Genomic DNA, 17828 nt, shown 5'->3' with positions numbered 1-17828 from the left:
ATTACAAACATCAGAAACGCTTTGGGGGTCATTAGGACTTTGTCCTCCTGCCATCCCATCGGGGGAAGGGACTGCCCGCCATAAGGGCAGGGGTCCCGTGGGGGGTATTAGGAAGCCCTCGCCACAGTGGCGGGCGCATCATGCATGTCACAATGCTTAAAATGCTTGTGATGCATTTGCTTACACAAAGTGGCAGGCACCGCGCGGTGCCTGCCGCATTGTGTATGCAAATGCAAGGGGGTACCAGAGGTACCCCCCATGTGCACCCCCCACCTTGCCTTCACCATGGGGGCCAGCAGGGGGCCCCCATAGTGAAGACGGCCTGCATCTCCCACAGCCCATGCTAATATGGCTGGCAGTGTCAGATAGACCATATAAACCATATAAACCCTTTTCCGCCCCGGCCGCAAGGCGACTGGGGCGGAAAAGCGTCGGACGATCTTTCCGTCCGCCACAGACCCCCCAGCCATACTAACATAGCGGGGGTCATTCTTGGACCAATGGCGGGCGGTTTGCCCCTGCCAGGCCAGCAGTGGCTACCGCCGGCCCGGCAGGGGCGAACCGCCCGCCATCCTAATGGGCCCCTTTATATTTTACTTTTATCTGTACTCAATTTTTCATAAAGAGAATGTAATAAGGAACAACATCTTTGTTCACGATTCTCCATAATTTTCTGTTGCAAACCTTTAAGAAAAAAACCAACACTGACCACTACATTAGCATAGCAGTTGACACCAGAACTATTTTCAAACTGAAAACCAACAATCTCTTCAACAGTGTCCTTTTTATTTTTGCTTGCAATCACAACATTATCTTGTTTTTTTCCCTTCCCTATACCTTCAGTACAGATATTCTCATACCTTCTTTTTCGAGTAAACACACTCTTTTGAAATACAGGATATTGACCTAAATAAGGAGCATATGTTCTTCTTAACTTATTGTACTCTTTGACACAGTTGGCATCTGCAGTAATCTTAGTATCATCAAAATCAATCAGAAACAAACCAGATAATGTTCTAACTCCGATCAAAGCAACATATGCCATACCTTCTTTTAACACAGAATTTCCAATGTTCAGCAAAGCACTGTCAACATTTAAATCTTGAGATTTATGAATAGTCACTGCATATGCCAGAGAAAATGGAAACTGTTTTCTAAGGACATATCATTCTTTAACAAGCAAAAAACGAACAGAACAACAACCAAATTGTTTCACTTCTTCAATCTGATCAAATTTAATTTTTAAGAATTCAATACCACAACTTTGCCCATTGCTCCATTAAATAAACCTTTTTCTACATCCACATTATGCCTTAAAATTATCTGACAGTTCCTACATGCATATAGATTCTTTTCTAAACCAGCAGTTTTAGATATTGATTTTTCTAAAGAATCCAATTTTGACTTCAGATTTTCGGTCAAAATAATAGTGATTCCTTCATGTTCTATTTTATCGATGGCTTCCATTTTTATTATTTCTTCATTTTCCAGTTTCAAAAGTTGTTTATTGAATATAGAACACTCACGCAGTGTTGGCATTAAGCAGATTACAGATTTCTTATCTGCAATTTCCATGTATATTTTCTCAGGAACTATATTTTTATTTGGAAACAAATTGGAAAGTAATAGAGTCTTGTTTGCCATGTTCTGTCAGTAGTCCAATTCGTATATCTTGGAGAATAGTTCCATAATCGACATCAATTGGCTGTCGCATATTTGTGATGAGTTCTTTGTATTCAAAATATGACCAAATGTTCATGTTTCCAACACTACCCAGGGAATTTCTATTGTGTCTTCATGCGCAAGTGTTCTAAAAACTGGTTGTCCTTTTACAGGAGTCAGTTGCAGTAGATCTCCAAAAACTATGACGTGTTTTCCTCCAAATAACACATCATACTCTGTTTTAAGAATTTGCTGCATTCTTAAATGCACAACGGCAAGCATTAAGTTTGATACCATGCTTACTACATCAATAATTAGAAGTTTCATGTTCTTCAAGACTCTTGAAACTTCACACCAAGCTTCTCCAGATAGCTTGTGGTTATCCAATTTGTTTTCATGCTCTACTGGTAGCATTAGTAAATGATGTAAAGTAATTCCTTTAATATTGTGTGCTGCCAACCCAGTTGGAGAAGTGACAACACAAGACAAATGTGACTCAGTTCTTTTCTGTAGATAACTTGTAATTACTTTAATAAAAAAACTTTTTCCTGTTCCTGCTTGTCCACTCATATACATTTGGATAGGTTGGAATGACGTGCATGAGCACTCTTTCTTTTCATGAAGTAATCCATGGTCAATCTGTTGGCTCACTTGCTCATATATTTGTTTCTGTTCAACATTTCGTTGTTCTTCCAGGTTTGCTAAGTATGTTACATCTTCTTGAGCTTGGTACATTGCTGTTTTCACCTCATTCATGGTGATTGCTGCTTCGTTTTCAACAATTGGTTGTCCTAGTGGATCTTGACTCAGCGTAGCAGAACTTTGACTGTCTTGAGAACTGTCTCTAGCAATCTCAGCTGCAGTTGTAGCTTCTTGATCAATTTCATTGTTCAACATTTTCACATAATTTGCAAAATCATTGCATTGTATGCTATCTTTACAAGCATTAAATGTATCTTCATAGCTCTAGAAATCTTTAAGTTCTGATCGCCATGATTTGAATAGTTGTAAAAGAGCTAAATAGTAAAATTCCCTTTCATAAGCAGAGTCACAACTCAGCTTCCTGTGATTAATAACATTTCCTTTAGTTTGTTTCACCAAACATCCTTTGGAACCAATTACTCCATATTTTCCATCATATATGTTCTCTGTAGTATTCGGTTTAACAGTGTAGTTTTCATAGAGACACATGTTCTCAAGATGATGGCTTCTGTTTGGGTAATATGTATCCAACATATTCATTTTCAAAATATCTGTGCTTTCCGGATCATTTGCTGCTAATTATTTAATTTCTTGTACAGATTTCAGTACTCGATTTCGCATTGCTGCAAGACCTTGAGTCACATAAATGATTCTTGTAGATTTGGATTATGGACTTGCAAATGATAACCGTTCTGAGCATTCATATGCTCCGATTTCTCGATGCGATAACATCTTCAAACTGAAACTGTATAATTTCTTACTTAGAGTCTTCATGTGAGAAATCTCTTCCCACATTTCTTTCAATTCTGTCTTTTCTGATTTTGTAATATAAAATGTTACATATCGAGCAACAGCAATGGAATTGTCCGCAACACATTGAATATCCATGGTAGCATTCCACATGGACAAAATAACTGAGTTGTTGTCATTTATGTATTTTTACTCTTCATTTCTTCTTAAGTTGTAGGTATAATTTGGAGACTTTTTGTGATAGTATGTCGCAAAGATGACATAAAACTTTTCACTCTTACCTTCGATATTACAGGACGTGGAAATCCAAAACGACATTTGGTGTAGAACTTGTCCTTAGATTTGTACTTTCGTCAACAGTATTTTCCACATTGGTTGCTTTAGAATTGTAACACTTGTGCTCTTAAGTTGTTTTCTTCTGTGCTTTTGGGTACAGCACATGTCGCATATTGTTCAATAAAACCTTAAAACTGTATCATCCACATCTGTTCCAAATTTGGGAGCGTCCTAATTCCATAACAGAATATGTATATGAGGAGCACCTCTTGCTTGATACTCCATTCTCCAAAAGAAATCCACAACTTCTCCAAGAGGAGGATTTTTGTATTACAGATAAAATACATCATAGCCTCCAATCTATGATTGAAATACCTGCATACATTAACAGGATCCAAAGAGCACAATTCTCCAGGTGTCTTGTATTCAATGTTTTTTATATTCGAATCAGCCTCTCGGAGTAAATCATCCCAAGCGTACTCAGCACAGCTCAGGGTAAGGAACCATGTTGGAGTTCGTAAGTTCCGTAGCATACATTACAGTTCTCCATGATGACGGTACCTATATTCATTAGTCCCACGCTGACATGCCATCAAATTAATGAGCTGAGATTCTAGATTTGTATGAAACAACACAGGGTACTTGCCGGTTTCCCGTAAGACGCGACCAAACGCCTGTCTTCCGAAGGTGCACGCCGCTGCCTGATTTTCAAAGTAAACAACAAACGGGCATCAATTTGAAGGCGCCATTCAGCCCGGTTCTTCACCTTTTTCCTCATAAAGTGTCATCACAAAATTGTCGATTGTCTACTATTTACGAATTTGGTCAGTGACAGAATTTACAAGAAATGGTTGGTCCTGATGAGAACCCCGCCATCAGGGGTTTGAAACGCGTCGACCTGAACTAAAATTGACTGGACTCTTTTGCTAACCACGAATAATTATTAATGACTATTTTCCTTCTTTTACAATAAGAATTTGTGTTCAATTTAATTAAACTGCAAACAGTTTGGACTAGGAAAATAATACCAGTTACAGGTTTTTTCTACTTCTGTTGACAAAGGGCCTTATTGTTGTTTCCATGTATAGTTGTTTGAATGAAGTATGAATGCTTTTGGTTGGATGTATATTAATTGTAAATTGTAAATATGTATATAGCTGTTGGTTTCATATGTGCAACTTTCTAATTGCGTATACATGTACACTTAATTTTTGATATGGTTTAAATTGCAATGTTTAACTAGTGAATTAAATAAAAAACTGAACTAGTGACGAAAAACTGACCTTTGCGTTTGATTCACAAAGGTTACCGTTTGACCATTTCTGAAGTCTTTCCAGTATTGGCGACTGTTTTGTTTGTTTGAGATTCTAGATTATCATCTCTCTGGTGCACGTTATGCATAAAATCTTTTGCAGATACATTTTGCAGATGTATTCCAGATTTTAGAATATGACTGACTACATATGAAAATCCAGACAAGTTACTTTCAACCAAAAGATGAAATATATAAGGGATACATTGTCGAAATCTTGGATCTTCTGCATATAATCTTGTTGTCCGATATTCAGATGCAGGAATCTGCACAGGACGTTCATCATATCGTCCTCCGTTTCCAGTTGGGAACAACTTTGGAAAACAACGAGCTTCCAAGCTCTCTTCCCATACACTCATGGGACTTCCTTTTGCTTTTTTTATTTGGAACAAATCAATAGTGTTTCCAATCAGTTCTTTTGAATGCAGTGGATGCACACTGTAATGATCATAGATTTCTTCACATCTTAACATATCCACTTTTTCAATTTGTCCACGTGACGTTTCAGTATCTTCTTCTAAAACTATTTCTTCTTCTCCTACATAAACATTTTTATAGTATGTATTGTTTTTTATCAAATACTATGTTGCCTTTTGCACTTTCCTAACATCCACTAACTCCTGCCAGATTTTTATTCTTTGTTGGCACACCATTAACAAGAATAACTAGTGGAGCACTTTCTACACTGTCTACACCAATAGTTTCAATATTTTTCTGTAAATCTAACGGTAAATACACAACTCTTCCTTTTAATCCTCTGTGTAAATCTGAAGGAGGCAATTTAACTGTTTTAGGCTCCATACGAACAATAGCCTGAAACGGGTGCATACATTGAATGAGAATAGACTCATAGGTATTGAGATCTGTCAGTTCTGGAGGAATATCAACCAACTCTAAATTTGTATGCACAGCTCTAGCAGGCATTCTATTCTCATCTAATTTGTTATAACAATATTCACAAATATGTTGATCAGAACCCAAATCAAAACAATTCTCTACCAACAAATAGGTAGCAAATTCCTTCCACTTATCATTATTTTCTTCTTCACTTTTTAAATACAGATCAACACGACAAGTCTGATTTTTGCGGTGATTTCGGCGACAACAAATACAAGAAAAGTTTGGCCTTTCACCTGAAATCACCTTAAACTTTGTGATTTCATTTTCAAAGTTTTTTGTACAACTATGTTCAATACTTTCTACAACATTTCCTTCTATTAATGTCTGAGTTTCTTCACTCTCCTCTTCTGGACCAAATTAACAAAACTCAATATCCTCACAAACCTTTTTCACATCTGATACTGACCCACGCAAAAGAGCATTGTTCAACTCATTTAACTTTAGTGCTGGACTTTTTGAATAATACAATCTTCTCACTAACTTCCGCATTTTCAGTATGATGTACTGCCAACATCCTGAAATGGTGAAAAACACTTTGACATACTTTCCTAGAAAGACAAGCCAGAGAATGACCTTGCAAACCAGTGTGTTTTCTCACTCTGCAAGGGGCTAGTGCTTGCAACACCTTTTTCTTTTTTTTAACAATTTTTTTACAATATTCCCGTAAGAAATTACGTAATTCATTAATAGATTCTTGTCGTACACTACTAATACTACTACAATTCCAAGTGTACACTGGGGCTTTAGGACGTCTGCCTAGAACTTCATCAGCTATCACTTTTCTGCACTTCTAGGAACCATTTGCTCTTTCTCAATTGGACAACCTTTTTTTAACCTCATAAGCTCGACCACTGGTGTGAACTGCATGCAACAAATAATTGCTCTTTAAATAACTCTCTTCATTCAAAAAATGCTCTGAACTTGAACTGTGTTTCCATTGCCATAAATAATATCTCAAAAATTAGTTTTGTTAATTACTCTTTTCCTCTTACTTTTGGCCTACATTAAATGGATTGGTTTATCTAGTGATCAAATTCTCTTCAAATCTAAAATGAAGGGTTTCCTCTTTACTTCAAAAGCCTTTTCAACAATGGATTCGATATGCTTCTTCTTTTTATAAAATTGTGTTCTCTTCTATATTTCTTCGTGTCTTTCAGTAAATTATGGAGAACTCTGTTGTAAAATAATTTTTGGTGGATTTCTTTATATTGATTTTCTCTTCTTTCACTATAAGTTGTATTCTTTGTTTTCACATTGCCTTTTTTGCCTTTCCTATTCTTTGCACTTTTTTTTGTGCTTTGAACATTTTCACTGCTTTGCACATTTGCATTTTTTTTCTGAATCTAGTAATATTTTTCATGAAGTCTTTTGTAGTCTTACCAGAAATGTTTCTCTTTTTAGCCACATTATGCTGGTCTTCCAATACTTGTGGTTGAGTTTTTTTTCAAGTAAGTATAATTTTTCTGACTTTTTCTTCTTCTTTCTTTCTGCGGCATGATAACTTTATTTCAACGATGATAAACAGTATCTGTAAAACAATAAACGTAAAAAAGTATTAATTAATAACTTAAAAAATATATACATTTTTATTACTATACAAACACATTTCATACAAATTCTGACTAAAAAACTGTAGGCCTGAAGCACAACTGTGAAGGTGATAGGAGCACTACATACATAACGCATAGCATTTTGAAGCACTCCATAGCACTAGAACCTGAAGCACTGTATGAGTACATGCATATTTACTAAATGATCACAATACTATAAGGAAAGACACTGAGTGAATTCATAATTGGTTCACTTTTACTTTAGTAAATAGATTACTAAATGGTACATAAACAGTCACTATGGTTTTGCAACAGTACAGATTTAGAAATTACAGTAGTGCAGTGTTGTTTCTCTAGTGTAGGAAGTCCTGCTGAGGTACTGTTGTAAGGTAGTGCAGTGGTATTTCTGTAGTGTAGGATGTTGTGCTGGAGTAGGTTTAAGGTTTAGGGTAGTGTAACAGTGTTTCATTAGTGTAGGGGGCCCTGCTAGGGTAGTGTTGTAGAGTTTAGGGTACTGCACTGGTGATTCGGTAGTGAAGGTGGTTGTACTGGGGGTAGATTTAGGATTTAGGGTAGTGAAGTGGTCTTTGTGTAGTGTAGGGGGTCCTGCTGGGACAGTGTTCTAGGATAGTGCAGAGGTGTTTATGTAGTGTACGAGGTCATGCTAGGGATAGCGTTTTAGGATTTAAGATAGTGCAGTGGTGTTTGTGTAGTGTAGGGGGTCATGCTGGGTTAGTGCAATGGTGTTTGAGTAGTGTAGGAGGTCGTGCTGGGGTACTGCTCTAGGAAAGTACAGTAGTGTTTATGTAGTGTACGGCGTCATAATAGGGATAGTGTTTTAGAGTTTAAGGTAGTGTAGTGGTGTTTGCGTAGTGTATGGAGTCGTGCTGGAGTAGTGTTTCGCGGTAGTGCAGTAGTGTTTGGGGAGTGTACGGGGTCATGCTGGGGTAGTGTTCTAGGATAGTGCAGTCATGTGTGGATAGTGTAGGAGGTTGTACTGGGATAGATTTAATGTTTGGAGTAGTGCAATAGTGTTTGAGTAGTATACAGGGTCGTACTGGGTAGTGGTTTAGTGTTTAGGGTAGTATAGTGGTGTTTATGTAGTGTAGGGGGTCATACTAGGGGTAGATTTAGAGTTTAGAGTAGTGCACAGGTTTTTGTGTAGTGTAGAGAGTCGTGCTGTGGTAGTATTTTAGGGTAGTGCAGTAGTGTTTCGGTAGTGTAGGGGGTCATGCTGGTATAGATTTAAGGTTTAGGGTAGTGCAATGGTGTGTGGGTACTGTAGTAGGTCGTGCTGTTATAGAGTTTTAGAGTTTAGGGTAGTGTATTGGTAGATGGGTAGTGTAGGAGGTCGTGCTGCGGTAGTGTTCTAGGGTAGTGCATTGGTGTTTATTTAATGTACAGGATCATGGTGGGATAGCGTTTTAGGATTTAAGGTAGTGCAGTGGTGTTTGTGTAGTGTAGGGGGTCGTGGTAGAGTAGTGTTCTAGGAAATAAACTAGTGTTTGGATAGTGTAGGAGGTTCTGCTGGGGTAGATTTAAGGTTTAAGGTAGTAAATTGGTGAATAGGTAGTGTAGGTGGTCATGCTGGAGGTAGATTAGGGGTTTATAGTAGTGCAGTGGTGTTTGGGTAGTGTATGAAATCATACTGGGAGTAGTGTCACTTCAAGACTACATGCACTTATTGGTCTGCAAAAACATCAAGCATACATTCCATATATTTCAGAACTGCATTTTACTATTAATACTAAACTCATTTTGGAAACACATAGCCAATGACTATTTTCTAATTCTACCAAAATGTGAGAACACAATATGTTTTTAACCAATTACATGTCGGGAAACACATGAACTACAAAAATGCTTCTCTCAGAGTGATTCCTAAATGCACAGACTTACTGTGTGATTCTAGACAAATAAATATATTTCTTATAAATACAGTAGTAGGATACTATAGTGGTGTTTGGCTAGTGTAAGAGGTCCTGCTGTGATAGATTAAAGCTTTAGAGTAGTAAAATGGTGATTAGCTAGTATAGGGAGTCATACTCGGGTAGTGTTCTATCATAGTGCAGTGGTGTTTATGTACCACAGAAGATCATGCTAGGGATAGCGTTTTAGGCTTTAAGGTAGTGCAGTGATGTTTGTGTAGTGTAGGGGTTGTGGTACGGTAGCGTTCTAGGAAATAAAGTGGTGTTTTGGTAGTGTAGGAGGTTCTGCTGGGGTAGATTTAAGGTTTAGGGTAGTAATGTGATGAACAGGTCGTGTAGGTAGTCATACTGAAGGTAGTTTAAGTGTTTACAGTATTGCAGTGGTGTTTGGGTAGTGTAGGCAATCATACTGAGGATAGTGTCACTGCAAGACTACGTGTACTTATTTGTCTGCAAAAACATCAAGCATGCATTCCATATATTTCAGAACTGCATTTTACTATTAATACCCAACCCATGCTGATTGGTTGAACTCGGCCATAAGAATTAACAAACTTGACAGAATAGGGAATGCAAGTAAGAGATTTAAATTCTGGGAAAGTTTTGAAAGTTTCTTATACCCCAAATAAGATCTAAAAGTGAGTCCTATGATTAATGTGATACTTCTTCTGGTGGACAAGTATGATACTTGTCGAGTAGTCAAGATGACTAGCTCCCCCCGATCCAAATCAGAAGTAATGGTATGTAACGGGTAAAGGAAACTCCTCAAAAATAACCAACAGGAGGAAGATAAATACTCCCCAGACAAGAGAGATCGAGGGGCAGTGTCGGAAAAGAACCTGAGGCAGACACCTGATACTCCGTATTCATACAGATATCGCAAAATGAGGACATTAAAAAAAAAAAAATACTAAACTCATTTTGGAAACACATAACCAATGACTATTTTCAAATTCTACCAACATGTGAGAACACAATACATTTTTAACCAATTACATGTCAGGAAGCACATGAACTACCAAAATGCTTCTCTGAGTGATTCCTAAATGCATGGACTCACTGTGTGACTCTAACAAACAACACTATTTCTTATAAATACATTGGTAGGATACCATACTACTGTTTGGGTAGTGTAAGAGGTCCTGCTGTGATAGATTTAAGCTTTAGAGTATTGAAATGGTGATTAGGTAGTATAAGGAGTCACACTGGGGTAGTGTTCTAGCATAGTGCAGTGGTTTTTATGTACCATAGGAGATCATGCTAGGGATAACCTTTTAGGCTTTAAGGTAGTGCAGTGGTGTTTGTGTAGTGTAGGGGATGTGGCAGGGTAGTGTTCTAAGAAATAAACTGGTGTTTGGGTAGTGTAGGAGGTTCTGCTAGGGTAGATGTATTGTTTAGGGTAAGAACGTAGTGAATAGATAGTGTAGGTAGTCATACTGGAGGTAGATTTGGGTTTATAGGTGTTTGGGTAGTGTAGGAAATCATACTGGGGGTAGTGTCACTGCAAGACTACATGTACTTATTTGTCTGCAAAAACATCAAGCATGCATTCCATATGTTTCAGACCTACATTTTACTATTAATACTAAACTCATTTTGAAAACACATAACCAATGACTATTTTCTAATTCTACCAAAATGTGAGAACACATTACGTTTTTAACCAATTACATGTCGGGAAACACATGAACTACTAAAATGCTTTTCTCAGAGTGATTCCTAAATGCACAGACTCACTGTGTGATTCTAGGCATATAACAATATTTCTTATAAATACACTAGTTAAATACTATAGTGGTGTTTGCCTAGTGTAAGGGGTCCTGCTGTGATAGATTTAAGCTTTACAGTAGTGAAATGGTGATTAGTCAGTACAGGGAGTCATACTGGGGTAGTGTTCTAGCATGGTGCGTTTATGTACCACAGACGATCATGCTAGGGATAGCGTTTTAGGCTCTAAGGTAGTGCAGTGGTGTTTCTGTAGTGTAGGGGGTTGTGGTAGGGTAGTGTTCTAGGAGATAAACTTGTGTTTGGTTAGTGTAGGAGGTTCTGCTGGGGTAGATTTAAGATTTAGGATAGTAAATTGGTGAATAGCTAGTGTAGGTAGACATGCTGGAGGTAGATTAAGAGTTTACAGTAGTGCAGTGGTGTTTGGGTAGTGTAGGACATCATACTGGGGGCCGTGTCACTACAAGACTACATGTATTTTATTTGTCTGCAAAAACATCAAGCATGCAATCCATATATTTCAGAACTGCATTTTACTATTAATACTAAACTCATTTTGGAAACACATAACCAATGACTATTTTCTAATTCTTCCAAAATTTGAGAACACAATATGTCTTTAACCAATTACATGTCAGGAAACACATGAACTACCAAAATGCTTCTCTCAGTGTGATTCCTAAATGCACAGAAGTCTCACTGTGTGATTCTAGACAAACAACAATATCCCTTCTATTTTACCAAAACACATTTCATAGTTTAGAATAAGTACAACATTTTAATGTAGAAACTTCACTCATTTTGCAAATACATAAAAAACAACTGGTTTCTAATCCTACCAAAACATTAGAACAGCCTATTTATCTGTGTGCAAACACATAAAATAAACAAATGATTATCTCAAAATACTTTCTAAATGCACACACACACACACAATAAAATTCTAGAGAAAAAGAAGTATTCCCTGCACTTTAGCCGGACAAACACATTACTCTGATTAAAATCAAAATGCACCACATACATTCCATCACAAATTAATAACTCACCTTTCCAATTGTTTTGTAGAATAAGAAGTATGTCAGTCACACAGCAGATTTTCTTATTCAGAATCTCTGTTTACAACACCTCTCACCAGAACCATAGAATGGCAGAGTTTCCCTCTCATTTTGAACACATATACACCTTCACATCAAATCACATTGCTTCCCACATTAATTCAAAACCAAACACACATTTCTATTGGTTAGACATTTCAACACTTTCCAAACGACATACATTTGAACCCTACCCCATTCTGCCTTCTGCCTCTTACCATAGAAATATTTCATAAACACTTAACTGAGCACACAGGTTAAACGTTCATCACACAATGTTGCTAATGAAAACAGCAAGTGTATTTGACTTCTCAATATACCAACTTATCCTATGTAATGTTCTTTACAGTCACTTTCTGATAACTAATAAGAATCATGCTTTTGAAAAACAGAAACATGCAAACTAGTTTTCAGTGTAGAATGTTGTCAAACACCCAATCATTTCTTTTCTGTTTTTCAACACTGCATCTTATCCACCATTTTAGAAAAATCTTAGTTTTCAAACTGCCATTTCATTTACAGAGACTATCTGAGTGCATCCAGACCTCCTTTCAAGATGCTAAGAGTGTGGATTGTGGGACAGAGCTATATGTTCTGGAGCCAAAGGTATGCAGAACACCAAGGAAATCACAGAGACTTAGATTTACCAAATTTAGACATTAAATGGATTAGACAGAGAGGGTTAAAGTGGCACCAATTGATGCCATTGGTGAAATCCTTTTTGCATCTCCAACACGCTGACCTCATAATTGTGCACTCTGGTGGCAATGACCTAGGCACTTTGACTGGGGTAGGTCTTGAAATGCTTATGAAGGACACCTTTGGAGAATTGATGTCACTTTTCCCCAAACTGCCTTTGTCTATTCTAACATATGCCAAAGGCAGAAATCAAACTGGTCCAATCAATTTTGTCCACAGATTGAGAAAACTAGGAAACATGTGAATAAATCTGTTTCTGCTTTTCTCCGAGAATATAGAATGGGGTCCATATACTATCGCAATCAATATGCATGGCATTTATAGGAGAGATGAGGGGAACAGAGTATTCCCTTTGAACTTTAGACTCTGCATCGGTACTTACTTGTAGGTACTAAAATTGCTCAATAAACACAAGGGCTCTTTTTAGAGCCACCCAACATCTAAACACATAAGCTTGATGTATATCCCAAAAATACATGCTTCATTTTTTCGGCGGCGAAATACGCGCATCCTACGCGCATCCTGCGATTTCTAAAAAAAACATTTTATTTTTTTTGCCCTAGAGGTCCTTATGGGACCCCCTGAGCAGGCCTAGGGGGTCAGCGTGTGTCTACCCTGCCCCCTTTTCACGTTTTGCCCACATATTTCGCTGACTTCATCAGCCTCGCTTATACCAAGTAATAAAATGGCTGCCAACAGTTCCTGGTTTCGAATGTTTACAACCGCTTGACAGCCAATTAGCATTGAGCGCGTGATTGGGACGGTGCACTTATGCTACGATGCCAATCCTCGCACAATCCGCTTATCCACCGCGCCCATAGATATATAAATGACTTTAACCGTAATTTTCTCAGGAACTACTGAACAGATTGACACCCTATAAGCAAAAGGCACAATTCGGAACTGAGGACTACCTCTCTGCCAATTTTGGTGTAATTCCGTTCAGCCGCTCGGGCTGTAGCCGTGGCTAAAGGTCCTATGGGAAATTGCATGGGAAAAACAGGTTTTTGGTACCCCCTTTTTTCTCAGCCCCCACTTGACCAATCACCCCCAGACTTTTGGGTAAGGAGCGAAACTGAGCTGGCCACAAGTTTGGAGAATTTCAAGAAGATTCATCAATTGGCGCCAAAGTTATTGCCAATAGAATGTTGCTGTTTTTAAATGGATAATAGGTCCTAATTATAACTACCTACAGCCGACCGCCAGTAGGTAATATATGTATATATTACCTACTGGCGGTCACCATTAGGTAATTATAGTTAGGACCTATTTTCCATGGGAAATCCGCAACATTCTATTCGGATTAACTTTGGCACCGTTTGACGAATCTTCCTGAAAGTTTCAAAACTCGTGGGGTGCTCTGGTCCATTCCTATCCAGAAAGTTTGGAGGTGATTTGTCAAGCAGGGGCCGAGAAAAAAGGGGGGTCCCAAAACATGTTTTTCCCATGCAATTTCCCATAGGACCTTTAGCCACAGCTACAGCCTGAACTGCTGAACAGAATTATGCCAAATTTGGCAGAGATGTAGGCCTTAGTTCACACTTGTGCCTTTTACTTAAATGGTGTCAATCTGTTCAGTAGTTCCTAAGAAAATTATAGTTAATAGCATATATACATCTAAGGGCGGTTTGGATCCACGGACACTGAGCGCACCGTGAGCGCAGCATAAGCGCAGCCTTCCGATCACGCACTGAATGCTAGTTGGCTGTCAAGTGGTTGTCAACATTCGAAACCAGGAACTGTTGGCAGCCATTTTGTGCCGCAGTAGAAGCGAGGCTGAAGAGGTCAGTGGAACAAGTGTGAAAAATGTAGAAAGGGGGCAGGGTAAAAATACTTTGACCCTCTAGAGGTGCTTAGGGGGTGCCAGAAGGACCCCTAGGGCCCACTACATTTTTTTTTAAAACGGCAAGTGATCGTAGGGTGCGCGGACTCTGCCGTGAAAAAAGTAAAAAAAGAAAATGGAGTTTTTTTATAATTAGCCCCCGGGGGCTAAACCCTGGAGGGCAAAATTATTACGTTTTACGGGGGGGCCAGACGGGCCCTTCAGCCCCGGGGATCGTCACCCCCCGGGGCTACAAAAAATTGGTTGGGGGGCTCCAAGGCCCGCTACAAAATTTGTTTTATTGATTACATTGTTTACTTACCTCCAATTATCCATATTTTGGTTTTTAGCACCCCCCACCCTGCCCCTCCCTGTCCCGCCTTCCTGCCCCACCAAAACTCCCTCCACAGGCTGCAGCTGTTCCTTTTTAATATGCAGTAATTACAAAATTTAGCATTGGTGCTAAGTCGTCTTAACATACTGCAGTTTTTGTAGATTTATAGATCTGTCTCAACCTCTACCACTAGCTCTGCTCCTATGCTCACACCGCACTCTACGTGTGTTAGACCTGTCAGCCTTAGGGTGGTCCTCCCCCAAATATTTTACCTACTTACCGCCAGGTTTTGCTGGATGTATTTTTGTTAGAATTAGGACTCTGAGTCCTTTACCAGTGCTAACCAGTGCTAAAGTGCTAGTGCTCACTCCCATACAAATGCTTTGTTTGACATATACCTAATTGCACTATTTAATTTAGTTATAAGCCCCTCGTAGAGAGGTGTACCATGTCCCTAGGCCATGTAAATTAAATGCTACCAGTTTGCCTGGAGCACTAACAGTCATACCCACTTAAGTAGTTCTAAAATGTGTCCCAGACCTGCTATTTCAGACTAAATGCAGTCACACACTGCCATGTCGTCTTGGCATTCAAACCCTATTGTCAAGCCCTAAACTCCCCTTTATTAGATATACGTCACTATTAAGGTAGCTCCTAGGATGCCCATAGTGCAGGGTGCTGTGTAATTAAAGCCTTGACATGTCCATTTAAGTATTACATTTCTTGGTATTGAAAAATTCCCAAACTCATTTTTCACCATAGGTAACTTTTGAGAGGGATACCCATCCCAAAGGCTAACAAAGAGGATTCCCTATTGCATTCAATAAAATGCAATAAGCTTTAATTCCTAATTGGTAGAAAGTAGATATGTTATGATTAGTACCTATGAAAGTGTAGTGACAAACCCTCTTAAATGGTAAGGTCAGATTTTTCATTACAATCTTGAAAATGCCATTTTTAGAAGTTGTCCTTTTTCGGCCCTTAGGTCTTTTGTGCCTTTGGCCTATCTTGGGTTACATGACTGGGTGTAGCTGATAGTTAGCCTTTGTGGATTTGTCCCACACAGTCACCCAATAGAGGGATTAGGTGTGCCTGAATGGGACATCCGCTGGCAAGATGGGGGAGATGAAGCTGAGCACAGCCCCACTTACAACTGAATAGCCTGTGTTCTGCCTTCACACGAAGGGCCTACTAACCCTGCATTGATGCTTCAGCCAGCTTGGAACCAGGGCAGAGGAGGCATGGAATTCCTTGCACTTCAAAGTCACTGTCTAGAAGCTTTTCCCACCTTCCAGGACCAGGGCGCCATGGTAAAAAAGAAGGACCTTTGACACCAACTCTTCAGTATACTCCAGGACTTGTGCATACTCTGCCGGGAATGACTGCTGTGCAGCTACAAGGACTGCCACTCTGGTGGATATTAGAGGCTCCCACACAGCTCCTGGACCAATCTTCAGTGAGTTCCTGACCTCCAAGTGATGCCTCTCAGGCCCTGAACCCTTGGTGTTGCTTTTGAGCTCCTAAAAGCAAGCTTTTGGGTTATTTGTGACTCCAAACTGACCTGTTTGCACTGGAACATCTGCTCACAGAAAAATCCAGCATGAGCTACTGCCAGCATGTCTCTCCGCAGGATCAACAGCCCACAGAGAACACCAACACGGAGCTTCAGCTGCCCGTCGTGAGGCCTGGCCTGCTCTTCGCACCATGCCAACTGCCACCCACAAAGTTCTCTGTGCTCGTCACAACCCTCTCCAATGCAAAAGGGAATCTTGACACAAAACTTGAGACCATAAAACTTCAGCAGACTAATCTGGGACTGAGTCCAACTAGCTCTACATTGTGGATGGCCTGACCATTTGATTTTGACTCGGTCCACAGTGACCAGGTAGCTCCAGTTGGTGCTTTATGCTTTTATGGGCTATATTGCAGGTAATTCTTTTAAAATGTTAACACTGGTTCTACTAATATCTTGCATTGTGTTTTCACATTATCACTGTTTGTGTGCCAAATAAATACTTTACACATTGTCTCTAGGTTAAATCTGACTGCTTCTTGTGCCAAGCTACCCAGGGTTAAGCACAGGTTAATTGAGGGACATTTTTGTGGTTCATCCTGAGAAGGATTGTTGGTGGTGCTTGACCAGGGTTCACACCTCACTCAACTAACCACCCAGTTTCTCACACTGTGGATCTAGACCTACTTGAACTCCAATGCTTTCATTAACTCCTACATCTATCTGTACACTACCTCAATCTCTGCACCTATAAATAACTTTACACTGAATCTACACTGACTCAGTAGCACAACAAAACTTGAGGGGGCCGCCCTGCAAAGTACATGAAGTGGCCCCCCTCCCCGGCCCACAACCTACCACTTTTGCTGATGGGGACCCTGGAGCTCAGCCCCCCACACTGCGGGGGCTTATGCTGCTCCACTGCACTGAATCTATACCTATACCCACCACTATCTCTATTACTAACTTTACTATCGCTACTCATACCTGTACCTCTGCATATTCCTTTATATCTGCATCTTCCTGTACCTGTATACGTAATTCAATTTACATCCCTTGCCTTTTCAAATGAATGTGTTCTTTTTTTTAAAATACACAAAATGTGCATCACTTTATTATTCTGCTTTACTTCATTGTACTATCATCACTAAAGTAAATCACTTTTTTGAATTCCTTGATTTTTGATTTAGAAAGTTGTCCTCATCAAGTTTTTTTTAAATCATATTGCCATGTGGAAGAACAAGAAGAAGATGAGGCAGTGAAAACAGTTTAGTGAAAGAATTGCTTTGCTGTTATTCTTTTCTGTATGCAGCAGAAATGGTGACGGCTAAAGTGTTTGAATTATTCTCAGCCACCCACTAGCAATCATTTTGGGCTTCATTCTAGTACAATTTCTTACTTTTTCTTGGCAGTTTTATAGTGTACAAACTTGACCCGAAGGTATTGGAGTGCTTTACTGAGCACCAGTTACAATACACAAGGTCATATTGCTTCAGTCAGAAACAACATTAATGCAGAAATGCTCCAGGCATGAGATTAAACCAAGAGTAGGGAACAAATT

Source organism: Lissotriton helveticus, chromosome 6 (assembly GCF_964261635.1).
Source record: "Lissotriton helveticus chromosome 6, aLisHel1.1, whole genome shotgun sequence".
NCBI lineage: Eukaryota > Metazoa > Chordata > Amphibia > Caudata > Salamandridae > Lissotriton > Lissotriton helveticus.
Note: the sequence above shows the minus strand (reverse complement) of the source record.